This window comes from Rhineura floridana, chromosome 20, assembly GCF_030035675.1.
Source record: "Rhineura floridana isolate rRhiFlo1 chromosome 20, rRhiFlo1.hap2, whole genome shotgun sequence".
Taxonomy (NCBI): domain Eukaryota; kingdom Metazoa; phylum Chordata; class Lepidosauria; order Squamata; family Rhineuridae; genus Rhineura; species Rhineura floridana.
Window position 1 is genome coordinate 14,712,953 of NC_084499.1, and position 18,288 is coordinate 14,731,240.

The 18,288-nt window shown below is 45.1% G+C and overlaps 1 non-coding gene across 1 annotated transcript; it reads right to left on the reverse strand.

Annotated features, from left to right (window-relative positions):
- Window positions 1–18,013: 18,013 nt before the first annotated feature.
- On the reverse strand, window positions 18,014–18,084 carry TRNAA-UGC (transfer RNA alanine (anticodon UGC)). The gene has a single exon. It is a non-coding gene; the product is annotated as a tRNA-Ala (tRNA).
- Window positions 18,085–18,288: the final 204 nt, after the last annotated feature.

Genomic DNA, 18,288 nt, shown 5'->3' on the forward strand with positions numbered 1-18,288 from the left:
GGACACGTTTAAAAGCAAAACTCCCCCAAAATCTCAGGTCTATACTGGCTGTTGAGTTAATTGTGCTCTTCGGTGGGAAATAGCAGCAGGACAAAATCTCGCAACCATAATTGTGACCTGAGAAATTTGGTCGGATAAAAAGTATCTGACGTAAAAAGCAGCGTCCCTGCCTGGGAGATTTTGCGTGATCGGAGTGATCAGAGTGCATCGGAGATCATAGTAGAAAGCACAGTCCAATAAAACATGTCCCACAGTTTCCACTGCATCCACTCCACAGGGGCATAGCCGCTCAGCATAAGGGATTTTTTGGAATCTACCGTCTAAGAGGGCCGAAAGTAATACATTGAATTTGGCCATCGTGAGCCTCGGGGTAGGGAGGAAAGTTAGGAAATACGCAGGGATAAAGGGCCCAGGACACAGAATAGCTCCAAATTTAGGCACTAGTAGAGAGAGATGGTTTTGGAACTCAACATCGAGGATTTGTTGGAGAATTGCCGCCTGCGCCTTGGTGTGGCCTAGCAAAAGCATAGCAGTAGTCGAGAATCCTAAGCTGGAGAGTTTCATAGTTAAAGTTTTCTTCCATCTTGACTGGAAGGCGTCTAACAGGACAAGAGGCCAAGCCCACAGGTAGAAACAGGAGTTTTAACCAGTACTTGAGCTTGAGTATCCATATACGGGCCTCTATCGAGGGAAGTCCAGTTTCAAGGTAGAGGTAGGCATTAGGGACGCAAGATGGAATACCCAAAATCGACCTCAGGAATTTGGTTTGGACCACTTCAAAAGGGGTATATTTATCATATACACTTATCTGGGAGCCGAAAGTTAAAGAGGAAAACACAAAAGCAGGACTACAGTTGAACGTCAAGAAGCCTGAAGTAATGACAACAGAAGATTCATGTAACTTTAAAGGTGACAACGAGGACATTGAACTTGTAAGGATTATCAATACCTTGGCACAATAATTCACCAAAATGGAGACAATAGAGAAGAAATCAGAAGAAGGCTAGGACTGGGGAGGGCAGCTATGAGAGAACTAGAAAAGGTCCCCATATGAAAAGATGTATCACTGAACACTAAAGTCAAAATAATTCAGACCATGGTATTCCCAATCTCTATGTAAAGATAGGAAGTTGGACAGTGAAAAAAGCGGTTAAGAGAAAAATCAACTCATTTGAAATGTGGTGTTGGAGGAGCGCTTTGCAGATACCATGGACTGCGAAAAAGACAAATAATTGGGAGTTAGAACAAATTAAACCAGAACTATCACTAGAAGCTAAAATGATGAAACTGAGGCTATCATACTTTGGACACATCATGAGAAGATATGTTCACTAGAAAAGACAATAATGCTGGGAAAAACAGAAGGGAGTAGAAAAAGAGGGAGACCAAACAAGAGTTGGATCGATTCCATAAAAGAATCCACAGACCTGAACTTACAAGATCTGAACAGGGTGGTTTGTAACAGATACTATTGGAGGTTGCTGATTCATAGGGTCGCCATAAGTCGTAACTGCCTTGAAGGCATATAACAACAACATTCCACCTTTCTTCCTCCAAGGCATTCAGGGCACCCCATTTTATCATCTCAACAGCCCTGTGAGGTAGGCTAGGTTGAGAGATGGTGACTGGTCACATAGTAAGCTTCATGGCAGAGAGAGGATTTTAAATCCGATCTTCTCAATTCTATCCAATACACCATGGTGGCTTGTCACTATTTTCACCCAATTATTTTCACCCAAATAATCCCCGACAGGTAAGAATGATAATACTTATTATTTATGTAGTGCCTGCAGGTGTTCAAAGGTATTCTTGTGATCTGAGTAATCCTTACAACAATGTTGTGTAGTATGTCAATCTTTTTAGGCCTATAATGTGGAAATGGTGTATATTTGCATTGCTGTCTCTTGTCCTCACTTTCAGTTTTCACATGACTTCATATTTTCACGTAGCCAATCTAGACTGGCTATGTAACATTGCAATGTCACTCAATTCACTGCATTATCCCTGCGTGGCTAGTAACATGTGTAATTAATCTAGAAAGCGGTTGCACTCGGACTCAGTCGCCCTCCGTGTTTGTGTGTGGAGTCACAATGTAGCCAAATCTGATTGGATATGTGGTGCCATGACACCTTCACCGCATGATTCCTGATTGGCAGAGATCATCCATGTGGCTAATCCTGGAAGGAGGAAAAAGCAGTGGCTAGGTTGAGCGGCAGGTGGGCAGGCAGAGTGGTGCCAAATAACAGTTGCCATGGAATGTAATGGCCCCAAACAGGATTGGAAAAATATTCATGCAATCAAAAGTGTATTTGGGGGGAAATCATTCTATTCTCAACATAAAAATTATACTGGAGAAAATTCAGCACCGACCTACACCAAAATGCCAAGAGTCCAGGCTATCTGTCAGACCGTATCTCCCTATATGAACCTGCCCGGGCCCTGAGATCTTCAGGAGAGACCCTTCTCACGATCCCAACACCTTCACAAGTGTGACTGGTGGGGACACGAGATAGGGCCTTTTCGGTGGCTGCCCCTAGGCTCTGGAACTCCCTCCCTAGGGAGGCAAGAATGGCCTCCTCTGTGCAGTCTTTCCGCCGACAGCAAAAGACTTTTTTCTTCCAGCAGGCCTTTGGAACGGAAGGTTTTAAGGGTAGTGACTGAAGAGGATGCTGTATGTTATTGTTTTGCCTGTATGCTCCTAAACTGGGTTGCAGTATTTTAAGAGTAATTGGTTTTAACATCTTAATAGTTTAATCCTGTTTTAATGCTGATTTTATACGTTTATATGTTTATATTTTTATAGGTTCTTAATGATGTGTGCTTGATTTATCTGGAAGCCGCCTTGAGTTCCAGTTTGGAAAAAGGGCAGGGTATAAATAAAGATAATAACAATAACAATAACAACAACAACAACAACAACAATAATAATAATAATAATAATAATTGTAGCAGTTTTACTCCAATACATTGAGTGTGTGATGTGGGGAGAAGTATCTTAGTTTCTGGAGTCCCTCGTCTGCCCTCTCTACCTGCAGCTCCCAGTGGCTTCCAGTATCCTCGTTCTAGAAATCATGTTTCTATACATGGCACGGCAGCTACTACAAGATGCATTGGAGAAAGAGGTCATCTTGTAGAGGGCTGTCTGGGGCAGTTCCCAGGAGCTAGTTCTTAAAGCAATCTCTGTGTTTAAATGTGGGGAAGGGCAGCAGGTCAATGGCAGAACACATGCTTTGCACGCAGAAGGTCCCAGGTTCAATCCCCGCATCTCTAGGTAGGAGTGGGGACATTCCCCTACCTGAAAACCTGGACAGCCACTGCCTGGCATCACGGCCAACTAGACTGAGGCAGATAGACCAATGGTCTGACTCGGTATATGGCAGCTTCCTATGTAGCATTGGCAAGCTCAGGGGGCACCTAGGCAAAGAACATAAGAACATAAGAAGAGCCTGCTGGATCAGGCCAGTGGCCCATCTAGTCCAGCATCCTGTTCTCACAGTGGCCAACCAGGTGCCTGGGGGAAGCCCGCAAGCAGGACCCGAGTGCAAGAACACTCTCTCCTCCTGACGCTTCCGGCAACTGGTTTTCAGAAGCATGCTGCCTCTGACTAGGGTGGCAGACCACAGCCATCATGGCTAGTAGCCATTGATAGCCCTGTCCTCCATGAATTTGTCTAATCTTCTTTTAAAGCCATCCAAGCTGGTGGCCATTACTGCATCTTGTGGGAGCAAATTCCATAGTTTAACTATGCGCTGAGTAAAGAAGTACTTCCTTTTGTCTGTCCTGAATCTTCCAACATTCAGGTTCTTTGCATGTCCACGAGTTCTAGTATTATGAGAGAGGGAGAAGAACTTTTCTCTATCCACTTTCTCAATGCCATGCATAATTTTATACACTTCTATCATGTCTCCTCTGACCCGCCTTTTCTCTAAACTAAAAAGCCCCAAATGCTGCAACCTTTCCTCGTAAGGGAGTCGCTCCATCCCCTTGATCATTCTGGTTGCCCTCTTCTGAACCTTTTCCAACTCTAGAATATCCTTTTTGAGATGAGGCGACCAGAACTGTACACAGTATTCCAAATGCGGCCACACCATAGATTTATACAACGGCATTATGATATCGGCTGTTTTATTTTCAATACCTTTCCTAACTATTGCTAGCATGGAATTTGCCTTTTTCACAGCTGCCGCACACTGGGTCGACATCTTCATCGTGCTGTCCACTACAACCCCAAGGTCTCTCTCCTGGTCGGTCACCGCCAGTTCAGACCCCATGAGCATATATGTGAAATTCAGATTTTTTGCTCCAATATGCATAATTTTACACTTGTTTATATTGAATTGCATTTGCCATTTTTCCGCCCATTCACTCAGTTTGGAGAGGTCTTTTTGGAGCTCTTTGCAATCCCTTTTTGTTTTAACAACCCTGAACAATTTAGTGTCGTCAGCAAACTTGGCCACTTCACTGCTCACTCCTAATTCTAGGTCATTAATGAACAAGTTGAAAAGTACAGGTCCCAATACCGATCCTTGAGGGACTCCACTTTCTACAGCCCTCCATTGGGAGAACTGTCCGTTTATTCCTACTCTCTGCTTTCTGCTTCTTAACCAATTCCTTATCCACAAGAGGACCTCTCCTCTTATTCCATGACTGCTAAGCTTCCTCAGAAGCCTTTGGTGAGGTACCTTGTCAAACGCTTTTTGAAAGTCTAAGTACACTATGTCCACTGGATCACCTCTATCTATATGCTTGTTGACACGCTCAAAGAATTCTAATAGGTTACTGAGACAGGACTTTCCCTTGCAGAAGCCATGCTGGCTCTGCTTCAGCAAGGCTTGTTCTTCTATGTGCTTAGTTAATCTAGCTTTAATAATACTTTCTACCAGTTTTCCAGGGACAGAAGTTAAGCTAACTGGCCTGTAATTTCCGGGATCCCCTCTGGATCCCTTTTTGAAGATTGGCGTTACATTTGCCACTTTCCAGTCCTCAGGCACGGAGGAGGACCCGAGGGACAAGTTACATATTTTAGTTAGCAGATCAGCAATTTCACCTTTGAGTTCTTTGAGAACTCTCGGGTGCATGCCATCTGGGCCCGGTGATTTGTCAGTTTTTATATTGTCCATTAAGCTTAGAACTTCCTCTCTCGTTACCACTATTTGTCTTAGTTCCTCAGAATCCCTTCCTGCAAATGTTAGTTCAGGTTCAGGGATCTGCCCTATATCTTCCACTGTGAAGACAGATGCAAAGAATTCATTTAGCTTCTCTGCAATCTCCTTATCGTTCTTTAGTACACCTTTGACTCCCTTATCATCCAAGGGTCCAATTGTCTCCCTAGATGGTCTCCTGCTTTGAATGTATTTATAGAATTTTTTGTTGTTGGTTTTTATGTTCTTAGCAATGTGCTCCTCAAATTCTTTTTTAGCATCCCTTATTGTCTTCTTGCATTTCTTTTGCCAGAGTTTGTGTTCTTTTTTATTTTCTTCATTCGGACAAGACTTCCATTTTCTGAAGGAAGACTTTTTGCCTCTAAGAGCTTCCTTGACTTTGCTCGTTAACCATGCTGGCATCTTCTTGGCCCTGGGGTTACCTTTTCTGATCTGCGGTATGCACTCCAGTTGAGCTTCTAATATAGTGTTTTTAAACAACTTCCAAGCATTTTCGAGTGATGTGACCCTCTGGACTTTGTTTTTCAGCTTTCTTTTTACCAATCCCCTCATTTTTGTGAAGTTTCCTCTTTTGAAGTCAAATGTGACCGTGTTGGATTTTCTTGGCAATTGGCCAGTTACATGTATGTTTAATTTAATAGCACTGTGGTCACTGCTCCCAATCGGTTCAACAACACTTACATCTCACACCAGGTCCCGGTCTTTTGCTTTCAAAAAGCCAAGGATATTAAGAGGAAGAGAGGAGAATGCAAAGCCCAGAAGGCTCTCTATGGGCTTATGAGTTATTTATTTATTATTTGATTCATATCCCACCCTTCCTCCCAGCAGGAGCCCAGGATGGCAAACAAAAGCACTAAAAGCACTTTAAAACATCATAAAAACAGACTTTGAAATGGGAATGGACTGCCTTCGATTTTGACTTATGGTTTTCATGGTAAGCGGTATTCAGAGGGGGTTTACATTTGCCTCCCTCTGAGGCTAAGAGGCAGTGACTGGCCCAAGGTGAACTTCATGGCTGTGTGGGGATTCGAACTCTGGTCTCCCAGGTTGTAGTCCAACACTCCAACCATTACACCACACTGGCTCTCAAAAAACCGCAGACTTTAAAATACATTTAAAAAATCTTTAAAAAAACATTTTTTAAAAAAAGCTTTCAAGACAACTTTTTAAGAAAGGTTAAAAACATATTTTTTTTAAAAAAAAAAGGTTTAAAAACATATTAAAAAGCAATTCCATCACAAAAGCAGACTGGGATAAGGTCTCAACTTAAAAGGCTTGTTGAAAGAGGAAGGTCTTCAATAGGCACTGAAAATATAACAGTGATGGTGCCTGTCTAATATTTAAAGGGGCGGAATTCCACATGGAGGTGCCCCCACACTAAAGGTCCATTTCCTATGTTGTGCAGAACGGACCTCCTGATAAAATGGTACCTGTAGGAGTTCCTCACCTGCACAGTGCAGTGATCGACTGGGTATATAAGGGATAAGATGATCTTTCAGGTATCCTGGTCCCAAGCTGTATAGGGCTTTGTACACCAAAACTAGAACCTTGAACTTGGCCCTGTAGCAAATGGGCAGCCAGTGCAGTTCTTTCAGCAGCGGGGTGACATGTTGGCGATACCATGCCCCAGTGAGCAGTCTTGCTGCCACATTTTGCACCAGATGCAGTTTCCGGAACAACCTCAAGGGCAGCCCCACATAGAGAGAATTGCAGTAAACCAGCCTGGAGGTTATCAGTGTGTGGACAACAGTGGTCAGGCTATCCTGGTCCAGAAACTGCCGCAGCTGTCTTATCAGCTAAAGCTGGCAAAAGGCACTCCTAGCCACTGAGGTCACCTGGGCCTCTAGAGACAAAGATGGGTCCAGGAGCACCTCCAGACTATGGCCCTGCTCTTTCAGAGGGAGTACAACCCAATCGAAAGCAGGCAACTGACCAATTATTTGAACTCAGGAACCACCAACCCACAGTGCCTCCGTCTTGCTAGGATTCAGACTCAGTTTATTGGCCCTCATCCAGCTCACCACTGAGTCCAGGTAGTGGTCCAGGGTTTGTACTGCTCCCAAGGGCTTCATATAGATGTTAAACAGCATGGGGGAAAAGATGGTACCCTGCGGCACTCCACAGCACAACTGGCAGGGGGCCGAAAGATAATCACCTAATGCTATTCTCTGAAAACGACCTTGGAGATAGAATCGGAATCACTCTAAAACAGTGCCTCCAATACCCACCTCACCAAGTTGGCCCAGAAGGATACCATAATCAATGGTATCAAAAGCCGCTGACAGATCAAGTAAGAGTAACAGGGTTGCACTCCCTCTGTCCTTCTCCCAATAAAGGTAATCCATCAGGGTGACCAAGGCCGACTCAATCCCATAACCAGGCCTGAACCTAGACTGGAATGGGTCAAGATAATCTGTTTCATCCAAGAGTACTTGCAATTGCTGTGCCACAAACCTCTCAATCACCTTCCCTAAGAACGGGGTATTTGTGACCAGTCGGTAATTGTTGCATACCAATGGGTCCAGGGTGGGCTTTTTCAGGAGCGGTCAAATCACCGCCTCTTTCAGGGTGGCTGGAACCACTCCCTCCTGCAATGATGTGTTGCCCACACCCTGGATCCACTTGGTCAAACCCCTCGGCAAGCTTTAATAAGCCAAGAAGGGCAAGGGTAGAGAGGACACGTTGCTGGCCGCATCATCGCAAGTACCTTGTCTATGTCATCAGGCCGCATCAACTGAAACTATTCCCAAGAGGTTGCAGCAGATGTTGCACTGGACACCTCATTGGGGACTACAGTAGATGTGGATGGAGCATCAAGACAGCTACAAGCACTTTGGCCCTCAAAGTGCCTTGCAAACAATTCATAGTGGGCTTCTGAAGGGTCTAAAACTCCATTTCCTGGAGTTGATGTCAACAGACCCCTGACAATACGGAAAAGCTCCACTGGACGGCTACTTGAGGATGCGATGGAGGCAGAGAAGTGGGCCTTTTCCCCCGCTCTCACCACCAAACGGTTATAATGTTTTACTTGTGCCTGATCAGCCTCACTGAATGTCTTTCGCCACTTGCGCTCTAGCCGTCGTTCAGCCTGTTTCATTGCCCTTAGCTCACTGGTGTACCAAGGTGCAAACCGGGCTCCACAATGCTGGAGAGGGTGCTCGGGGGCAACCATGTCAAGAGCCCAATGTGCCTCAGTGTTCCACAGCGTGACAAGGGCTTCAACAGGGTCACCTGCTCTATCTACTGGGAACTCCCCCAGGGCATTCAGGAATCCAGTGGATTCTATTAGTCTCTGGGTGCGGACCATCTTAATGTGTCGTTCATCCCTGCAGGGAAGGATTGGAGCCATAAATCTAAACTTCACTAGGACATGGTCTGACCATGACAATGGGGAGACACCCCCCATCTCCAGACCACCCCTTCCTCCATCTGGAGCAAAAACCAAGTCGAGGGTGTACCCTGCCCTATGTGTCAGGCCGGTGACAACTTGACAATGGTTGTCATGGAGGCCATGAAGTCCTGAGCCGGAACACTACAGGCGGTCCCAGCATGGACATTGAAATCACCCAGGACTATCATTCTGGGCTCCTCCAATACCACAGCGAAGATGGCCTTTTCCAGCTTAGTCAGAGATGCTGCCGGGCAGCAGAGTGGACGGTACACCAGCAGCAACCCTAGTTTGCTGTCTCCTTGGCCCAACACCAGGTGCAGGCCCTCACAGCCAGCTCCAAGACAGAGTGGTTTCCTGCTGACAGAGATGGAGGCTCTGTAGACCACAGCAACTACTCCCCCCTGTCCCTGCAGCCTGTGCTGGTGTTGCACCGAGTATCCAGGAGGGCAAAGCTGGGTCAGATCAACTTCTCCCAGCTCACCCACCCAGGTCCACATGGGAGCATAACTTCGTGCTAAAGACGCTCTTTTTACCTCCGTTTTCTGTTTGCGCTGTCTACAGTAACGGATCAAGTGCAGCGGCAAACACAGTGTTTTCTAGTCACACTTGAGGGGAAGCATCAATCACACAGTTTCCTAAAGACCAAACCCTCTAATTTAATATTCCCACTCCCTCTTGTTACCTGGCAACTGAGCATGCTCAGTTTGTTCTACTCATTAAAAAACAACCTGGAAGTGCGATTATTTGTATTTTCACCAGTACAATACAGCTGAAATACGAATCTTTGTTTCAGCAGTGTTATGCTTTTGTGCACAAGTTGGGGGGGGGAAGAAAAGAAAAGCACCCTTTACAGCAACATAAGGAGAGAGAAGCAGTTTCTCTTCATCTCACAGGAAATGAAATGAATGAAGGGAGGAGGAGGGAGTGGGCGTGGAGAGGGGAATGACTGACACACCCACCTAAAAGCATCGGAGCACAGCGTTAGCAAGCCCTAGAGATATGGAGTGGAGGGATTCCTCCCTTCCCTTTTTTGGATTATGAGAAGATTGGGTTAGTACGGATTTACAGGGGGAAAACTATGTGACAGCTTCTGTTTGCCAGTAACGTCATGTGAACCATGCAAATTAAAAGCTGATGCAAGTAGCACTAGACACACAGTAAATCGCAGTGTGCCCTATGTGTCTGTATGAGAGTGAGAGAGATCTGGACAGAGAGGGGAGATAGATGCAGTTTAGGAGGAGATTGCCTCCCTTCTTTGTCTTAAACACAATCAGACGCAGACTCCTTCCTTGGACATGGCAACACAGCTGGAACAGGACAAAAGAAAAGATGGTAGAGAAAAGAAAAGATAGCAGAATTCTCTGGCAAGAAAAGAGGCCCATAGGCCTTGCAGAGACCTGACCATGACCTGTGGCTGCAATGAGGAACGCTGGAAACCTTGACTCATCTCTGAATTACATTTCATAAAAAGCCCATTAAAGTTTGAACTTTGCAAAGCTCTCTCTCTGCGTGTGTGTGTGTGTGTGTGTGTGCATGTGCGTGTGTTGCTGGGGAGGCTGAAAAGTATCTTTCATAAAGAGCTTATCTGGCTGAGAGATACGCTGCCTTAAAACCATCCAGCAGAAGCCTTAAGATATCAAAACAATTGCAATATGAGACATGGAAATGCAATTGGGGAACTTGAATTAGTGGAACTGAATCTGAGGGATGCTGCTACCACCACCAAAGGACGTTGTTGGCTCTTTGATCAGATAAGAGAGGAAAGGGCAGGCTGATGCTTTGGGTAACCCTTGAAATAAAACAAAGACTGCTGTCCAACCAATAATTAGAAGCATCTTCTCATTACTTTACCAGCCGCTGTATTAACTTCTTTATTACTAAAGCAAAGCCTACTTTTGCATTCGCTTGCTAAGCCAAACCAAAGGCTTTGCTACAATCGATGGGTTGCATCCAATACTGATTGGAGGGCATTCTCTGTGGCAGCCCCTAAGTTGTGGAACTCCATTTCCATAGATTAGAGGCGGCTGGTGGCTCCAACGTTGGTTAGGCAGTGACTCTGCTTCGTGTTTTAGTCCAAACTTTCAAGGAGTTGTCCACAGCACCTTGGACAGCTCTTTGAAAGTTCATATTAAAATTCGGAGTGGATTCACTGCTCCACTGACATTGAAGCCACCAGTCGCCACTGCCACAGAGGTGTGCCTGGCAACTTCACGGTCGAGTTTTTGGTGAATGATGAAGATGCACCTCTAAACCCTAGCTTTTGGCACCTGAGATGTATTTTTTTCGGACCTGTTTTTGTGATGTTTGTGATTGTAAGTTGTTTCCAATGGTTTTAAGGATGCATTTTAAACTGTTGTAAACCGCCTGGGACCTCAGAGTGAAGGGTGAGTAATAAATTAAAATAAATCATAATAATTAACGGCAGAGAAATAAGAATGGACTTTACGTGCCTTAATGGTTGCTGCTAAAAGACTTATATTACAAGCCTGGAAGGACAAATACCTACCAACTATTATGCAATGGTCTGATGACCTAAACATCCTTGCTACATTTGAGTATACTTCTGTAAACACCAACTTTGTCTGGATACACATTTGGACAACATATACTGAGCTACTGTATATGTGTAAACTAAAATGGATGTATAGATGTTTAAATGTTTTGTTAATGTGAGCTGAATTATAATACTCATAACCCTACTTGGAGTAGACCCACTCAGATCAATGGACTTAAGTTATTCATGTCTGTTGATTTCTACAGATCTTCTCTGAGGAGGACTAGCATTAGATATAACCCTATGATTATTACGATTATTCAAACACTCAGACTGGTTAGATTGCAGGCCCTTGGCTGCATTTGTCTACACCCACACTCTGCAGATATAGAAATTGCCTCACTAGATCAGACCAAGAAAACATTTAATCCAGCCTTTTGTTTCCAACAACAGTCCGGAAGATCCCTCTGGAAAGTACACAAACAGAGCATGAAGGACATGGCCTTCCCAAGTGACTTGTCCCCAGAATTTGGTTTACTGCCTCTGTCCATGGAGAGTCCATTTCGCTGTCACTCCCAGTAGCCACTGATAGATCTGTTCTCCATGAAAAATGATGCCATATAGCATGCACTTTCTCTGAATACTACTGGGAATTACAGCATTGATCAGGGGTAGCCAACCTGGTGCCCTCCAGGTGTTGCTGGACTACAGCTCCTGACACCCATCAGCTGGCATGGCCAATGCTCAGGGGTGATGTGAGATGTAGTTCAACAATTCCTATTCCTATGACTGTATTGGATTTTAAATTATTGTAACCCACCCTGAGACCTGCTGGTGAAGGGGGGGGTTAACATAATCAACATCATACTCTAGAGCAGTCTTTGTACCTCCCGATGTTGTTGGACCACAACTCCCATCTTTCCTGATCATTGACAATGCTGGCTGAGGCTGATGGGATTTGTGGTCCAACAACATCTGGAGGCACACTGGTTGGGAAAGGCTGCTCTAGAGGGCACCAGATTGGCTGTCCCTTTTTTAGATATTCCATGTAAAGAGCCGGCTCAATGCAAAAACATCATGGGGCCAAATGGGACCATGCTACCCAAGAGTAGAGCTAGCCGGATCTGTCAATTTCACTTCTAAGCTAGTGGACATCCCTACCTCTTGGGGCAGCAAATTCCATGTATCAATGGTGTGAGGAAGTCCTTTCTTTCTACATTCTGCGTCTACTACAGCCAATTAGTTTCACTGGCCGACCCCACGTTCTAGTGTTATGGGAGAGGGGGAAGAAGCTCTCTCTCCCTCTCTCTCCCTCTCTCTCCTCTCCTTCCACAGCACGCATAAAGTTATGCACCTCTGTATGTATTTCCCTCAGGACAGCCAGTGTGGTGTAGTGGTTAAGGTGTTGGACTACGACCTGGGAGACCAGGGTTCGAAACCCCACATAGCCATGAAGCTCACTGGGTGACCTTGGGCCAGTAACTGCCTCTCAGCCTCATGAAAACCCTATTCAGAGGGCTGTGACCTGAAGGCAGGACATTTACATTTATATGTATTTCCCTGACTGCACAGTCCCTTGCAAGCATCCTCAAGGGATGCTAGAGGAATCTGATCTTTCTGAATCCCAGTACAAAGTGATCTAATCCTCAGTGGGGGCTGGCCCCTTACGGCAAACGCGGCACTGCCCTGCCAACCTCTGTCTGCTCTCAACCAGTCCTCCACTTGCCTTCCTTCCTACTTACAACCAGTCCAGGGGGTGGCCCAGGCTGTCAGCTTCCTCCTATTTAGTCTCAGGATTGCCCCTTGTAGAACTCAGCAAGGAGGAGGAAGATGGGGGCAAAACTAGAATGAGTCCCCACCTGTCATTGGCTCTGCCTCTGCCTTATGTCCACCCAGTCCCCTTGGACGCCAGCCGCCCCTGGCAGAAAGTCTGTCCGCTCTATTCCATTCTTCTCTTTTCCCTTTTGCATGTTCTAATATATTAATAAAAAGCTGCATACTGTAACAGCATCACATCTGCAACCCTCCCGCCTCTGCAAGAAGCTCAGATTTTCATCCCATTTAACCCCCACAACAAACCTGCGAGGTAGGCTAGGTCAGGAGAAAGAGAGAGGAAAGGAAGAGAGGCCATTCAGTGAACTTCACAGTCAAGCCGGGACTGGAACTCAGGTCTCACTAATCCGTTCAGTTCAGCCCTCTATCCCCAACGCTGAGGTCATTTCAGAATGCATTCCTCTCCGATAGATCAGTTTCTGCAGGAACTCATGTGCCAAACAGGCAGTGCCGTAACTAGGCAGGTGCAACAGGTGCACAGGCCCAGGGCCCAGGACGAAGGGGCCCCTGAAATGGATTTGCTGAAATGAAAATTATTTATAAACAATTGTTATATTGTATTTGTTTTATTATTAGTTCCCCCCCCCAAAAAAAATTAAGGGGCCCAAAAAAAAACCTTGCACAGGGCACATGAAAAGCTAGTTACGCTACTGCAAACAGGCCCAGCCTGACATTTTACTGCTTGAGGCGAAGGGCAAGATAGTGTGGCCTTTCCCATTCCACGTACAGGAGCTGATTGGAGTGGTAGAGTGGAGGCTAGCCCAGTAGGGCAACTGTGGCACTGCCCCACCAACTTCAGTCTGCCCTTATCCAGCCCCCTTCTTGCCTGCCCCCCTTTTTTACAACCAATCCGGGGGTAACCTTCCATTGGCAGCCTCCTCCTCTTTAGTCTCAGTTCTGGCCTTTTAGAATTCAGCAGGGAAGGGGGTGGGGACAAAACTAGAATGAGTTTGCTCCTCTTCTCATTGGCTCTGGCTTCGCCTCTGTTGGGCTCCTCACCTTCTGCCCTACCAGTCCCAATGGGGCACCAGCCGCTGCAGCTAATCCCATACCACCCAGACTAATGGGTAGTCAGAAAGCAGCTCTCCATCGGATTTTTGCATTTCTCTGTGGTACAGTTCTCTGCTAGAAATACATTTAAGAGTAATTAAAATGTTCCATCATTGGAGAGAAAATCTTTTCTACACGTAAACGCAAATGTTCATGCTGATTTTTTTTTAAAGAGTGGCATGGATGGGAAACAGACGGATCGATTCGTTCATCTACTTTGATTTAGGCCCCATTGAGTTCAGTGGGATTTATTTCCAGGTTGTTGTGTGTCAGATAGGGATGGAGGGATCTGTCGATTTTGGTTCTTTCCCTGTCTCATTTTTCAAATCTTTAATTCAGTCGAGGGAGCTGCTGTTTGAATGCTCCCCCATGGAAAGCAAAGCAAAACAAGACAAAAGCCTATTCTCCTTGTCCGGAGACAACTGGGTTTGAATCCTCCTTCCTGATGTGCCAATTTTCTATGCACAGGGAGGGGACTTTTGAGGGTGGTTGAGACAGCATTCAGTCATGAGAGCGACTTTCTTTTACTGGCGGTGGCTGACAGAAGTAGTGGTCCAAAACCTGTGGGGGGCACCAGGATGCCTGATTCCCCTCCCACGGCCTGCATCCTGAAGTACATGAATCACACACGTCCCAGTAGCCTGAAGTACATGAATTCAGGGAGAACGTTTTGTGCTGATTGCACAAACTGAGCCTTGCTTGCTATTAAATAACTAAGTGCCTTGACCCTTCCCTTAAAAAAAAGAAAAGAAATCTAGGTGAAAATTATTTGTGCCTTATATTACGAGCAGCTGGGTATGCTGGTGGACACCCCCCCCCAGTCCGAGGCAACCCTCCCCAAAACACGAGCGCAGCGACTGCCCGCTGATTATCACACTTTATCATTCTCCTTGCGCTGGAATCAATGGCAGGGTGGTTAAAGGTCTATCTAGTTGGCCGTTTCTCCATTAATGAGTTTATAGCAAATCTGCCACCATACAGTTTTGTGTTTTGTGTTCCCCTTCTCACACTTTTTTTTTTTATCGATTTCAGTAAAAAGGGTAATTTGAAGACAGACTGGGCTGACGTATTTGGGAGGGTGATTGCATGACAGGGGGGTTGGGGTTGGGGAGGAAGGAAACTGGGCGCATAAAGGGCAAACATAGAGCACGCAGAAGAGGGGAAAAATGTGGTTTGCAGCCCATTCATTTTTGGGGGGATTTTTTGTAGTTTGGAAGCTTGGCCCATAATAAGTGAAAGTGAAAGGCCAGAGCATGTCCGCATTTCCTGCTCGGTAGAGCTGTGTGTCTGAACCAGTTTGAATTAGTAGTGTAGAACCAGCATCACGTAGGGACAGGATGGGTCTTAGACCACATTCACACCATACATTTATTCCACTATTAAAAAAGGTAAAGGTGTCCCCGCACTTGTAGTGCGAGTCGTTTCCGACTCTTAGGGTGACGTCTTGCAACGTTTACTAGGCAGACCGTATATATGGGGTGGGGTTGCCAGTTCCTTCCCCGGCCTTTCTTTACCCCCCAGCGTATGCCGGGTACTCATTTCAATGACCACGGATGGATGGAAGACTGAGTGGACCTCGACCCCTTTTACCGGAGATTCGACTTCCTCCTTCTGTTGGAATCGAACTCCGGCCGTGAGCAGAGCTTCGGCTGCGTTACCGCCTCTTACCACTCTGCGCCACGGTCAACAGTCATGGCTAGGGATGGAAAGACATGTCTGTTTCGGTTCTCTCAGTTTCTCACTTTTCCAATGTTAAATTCAGTCCTCTACATTTCTACAGCGATCTGCAATTTTTTTCAAAAAATCCTCATGAAAATTCTCCACCATTTGAGTGCGAATTTCTCCAAATAAACACATTTTTGTAGGCAGTTTTGACAAAGTTCCTCCTCACAGAGCGACAGTCTCCAGAGTTCCCTGGAAGAGAGATTGATAGTTAAGCCCCGCTGGAAACTGTCGCTCTGTGAGGGGAATAGGTGTCACCTAACAACTCTCAGTACCCTTTGCAAACTACAGTTCCCAGGATTCTTTGGGAGAAGCCATGACTGTTTAAAGTGGTATGATGTTGCTGTAAATGTACAATGCCGATGGGGCCATAGAGGAAAATGCAAAGTTTCTTTTAATTTCACCATGCTGCTTTCAAAAACAAACAAACATAATGCACTAGCAGATATTTCCAGTTTTAGAACACAAAGCTTGGGGAAATATTCTTGTCAGACATTGTGGCCAGCTGAGATTGTATCCTGAGCTCCTTAAAGTATGCTGGGCTTTTGGAAATACTAGCCTAAGCAGTTCTGAGCAATATTTCGGGAAAGCATTATATTGGCTTTAGCTACTATAAGTCTAGCATTAGTAACAAAACTCCAGTCCGGTACATGATGAAAACAAAGCATTCTTAAAAGATGGGTATGTTTAAAATCAACATAACCTGGGGTTATATAAAAGATTCCCTGATTTCAAAAGATGGGATCACTTACCTTGACAATTAAAGCCCACCATTTTCTGATTGTTTCAAAATTAATTAATTTATAAACCATACACAGGGCATGATCCAGCCCATTGTTAAGAGTTCTTAAATGCCCTTGATTCCAATAGGAGAATAAAGCATGTGCTTTAAATCATTGCCATTGAAATCAAGGGGACTTAAATGCATTTAATTTGGCTAGAATCTGTCATGCTGCCTTGGGTGAGGGGAATATGCCCAAGGTGTTGAATGACATCAAAATCACAATAAAATAGCCTTGGGAACATGCAATAATCTGTTTAAAGCAATGGGTTGTGTATTCACTAACATGGCTAACTGAGGTCTATTAATTTCAGTGGGTCTACTCTGCATAGGGCCTAGTTGAACACGTCCCATAGGGTGGTCTTCAATAGTAGTCCTACTCAGAGTAGACCCATTGAACGTAATGTACAAGACTAACGTAGGTTCATTAATTTCTACTCAAAATTAGTGTTCCTAATTACCAGCCCACCAATTATTAATGGTTTAGCTTTGACTACTCCACAGTATTATGTAAATTGCTCTGTTCTTTGCAATCAGTCTGGCAGCCAAGGCCCACTGAGACCTTACACCCTTTGCCTCCAAGGAAGAACCTCGTTGCAAAGGTGAAACCAGCCTGGCCCATCCATCAGCCAAAGAAGAAGCAACTGTCAGTTGGAGCCTAGTGCTCTTTCTGACAGAGAGGAGTAAACAAGTTCCCTCCAGCTGTTCCTTCTTTGACCGATGGATGAGCCAGGCTGGTCCATGTTAGGCCTATTTGTTTAATAATAAAATTGGTGATGGAGATCACTGTGGCTTGCAAGACTATGTGTTTTATCCAACTAAATTCTACTCAGGGTAGTCCCATTAAATTCCAATGAATCAGTTCTCCTCTGAGAAGACCTGAATAGGGTAAAACACCATCAATTCAATTGGAATGAATAAATCTAAATTAGCAGAATGACACTGCTCTCTCTCCTATCATCAAAATGGCTGCAAGAAGCACATATCCATATTTGAAGGACCTACCAGGCATGAAGTTCTTCAGTGGAAGGCCTGCTCTAGGTGTCCTCATCATCTGAAATGAGACAATGATGTGGCTGAACGTGGCTACCAGGGAGGGCCTTTTCAGTGGTGGTACCTCAGTTGTGGAATGCTCTCCCCAGAGAAGTTCACCTGGAGCCTCCCTTACTCTCATTTCAGCACCAGGAAAAGATCTTTTTAATTTCCCCAAGCTTTTGAGATACAATTTTAATCCAACTGACCGGACATGGCAAACTTTGGGTCATTAATTTCCAATGGGTCTACTCTAAGAAGACTCATTGGGTTGTATTCAACTAAGCCTTACTCAGAGTAGAACCCACTGGAATAAATGAACTAAGCTAGTCATGTTTCTTAACTTCAATGGGTCTACTCTTAGTAGGACAAGCATTGAATACCATCCATTGAAATTAATTGACCTAAGTTAGAAATATAGGAACACAGGAATATAGGAAGCTGTCATACACTGAGTCAGACCATTCATCCTTCTAGGTCAGTACTGTCTACACTGATTGGCAGCAACTGTCCAGGGTTTCAGACAAGAGGACATTCCCAGCTCTACCTGGAGATGCCAGGGATTGAACCTGGGGCCTTCTGCATGCAAGGCAGATGCTCTACCACTGAGCTATAGTCCTTTCCTTTAGACTCAGGAAGTTACCTCAGACTGAGACAGACCAGTGGTCCATCTAGATCAGCGTTACCCAACCTTTTTCGACCCAACGTCCCTTTGCAAAATCTTTTTGTGCCCAACGCCCCCCTAGGATTAAGTATATGCCAATGCTCCCTATTCTTCCTTTAAAATATGAGTAATGCATAAAAGGTATTTTCAGTGATTATT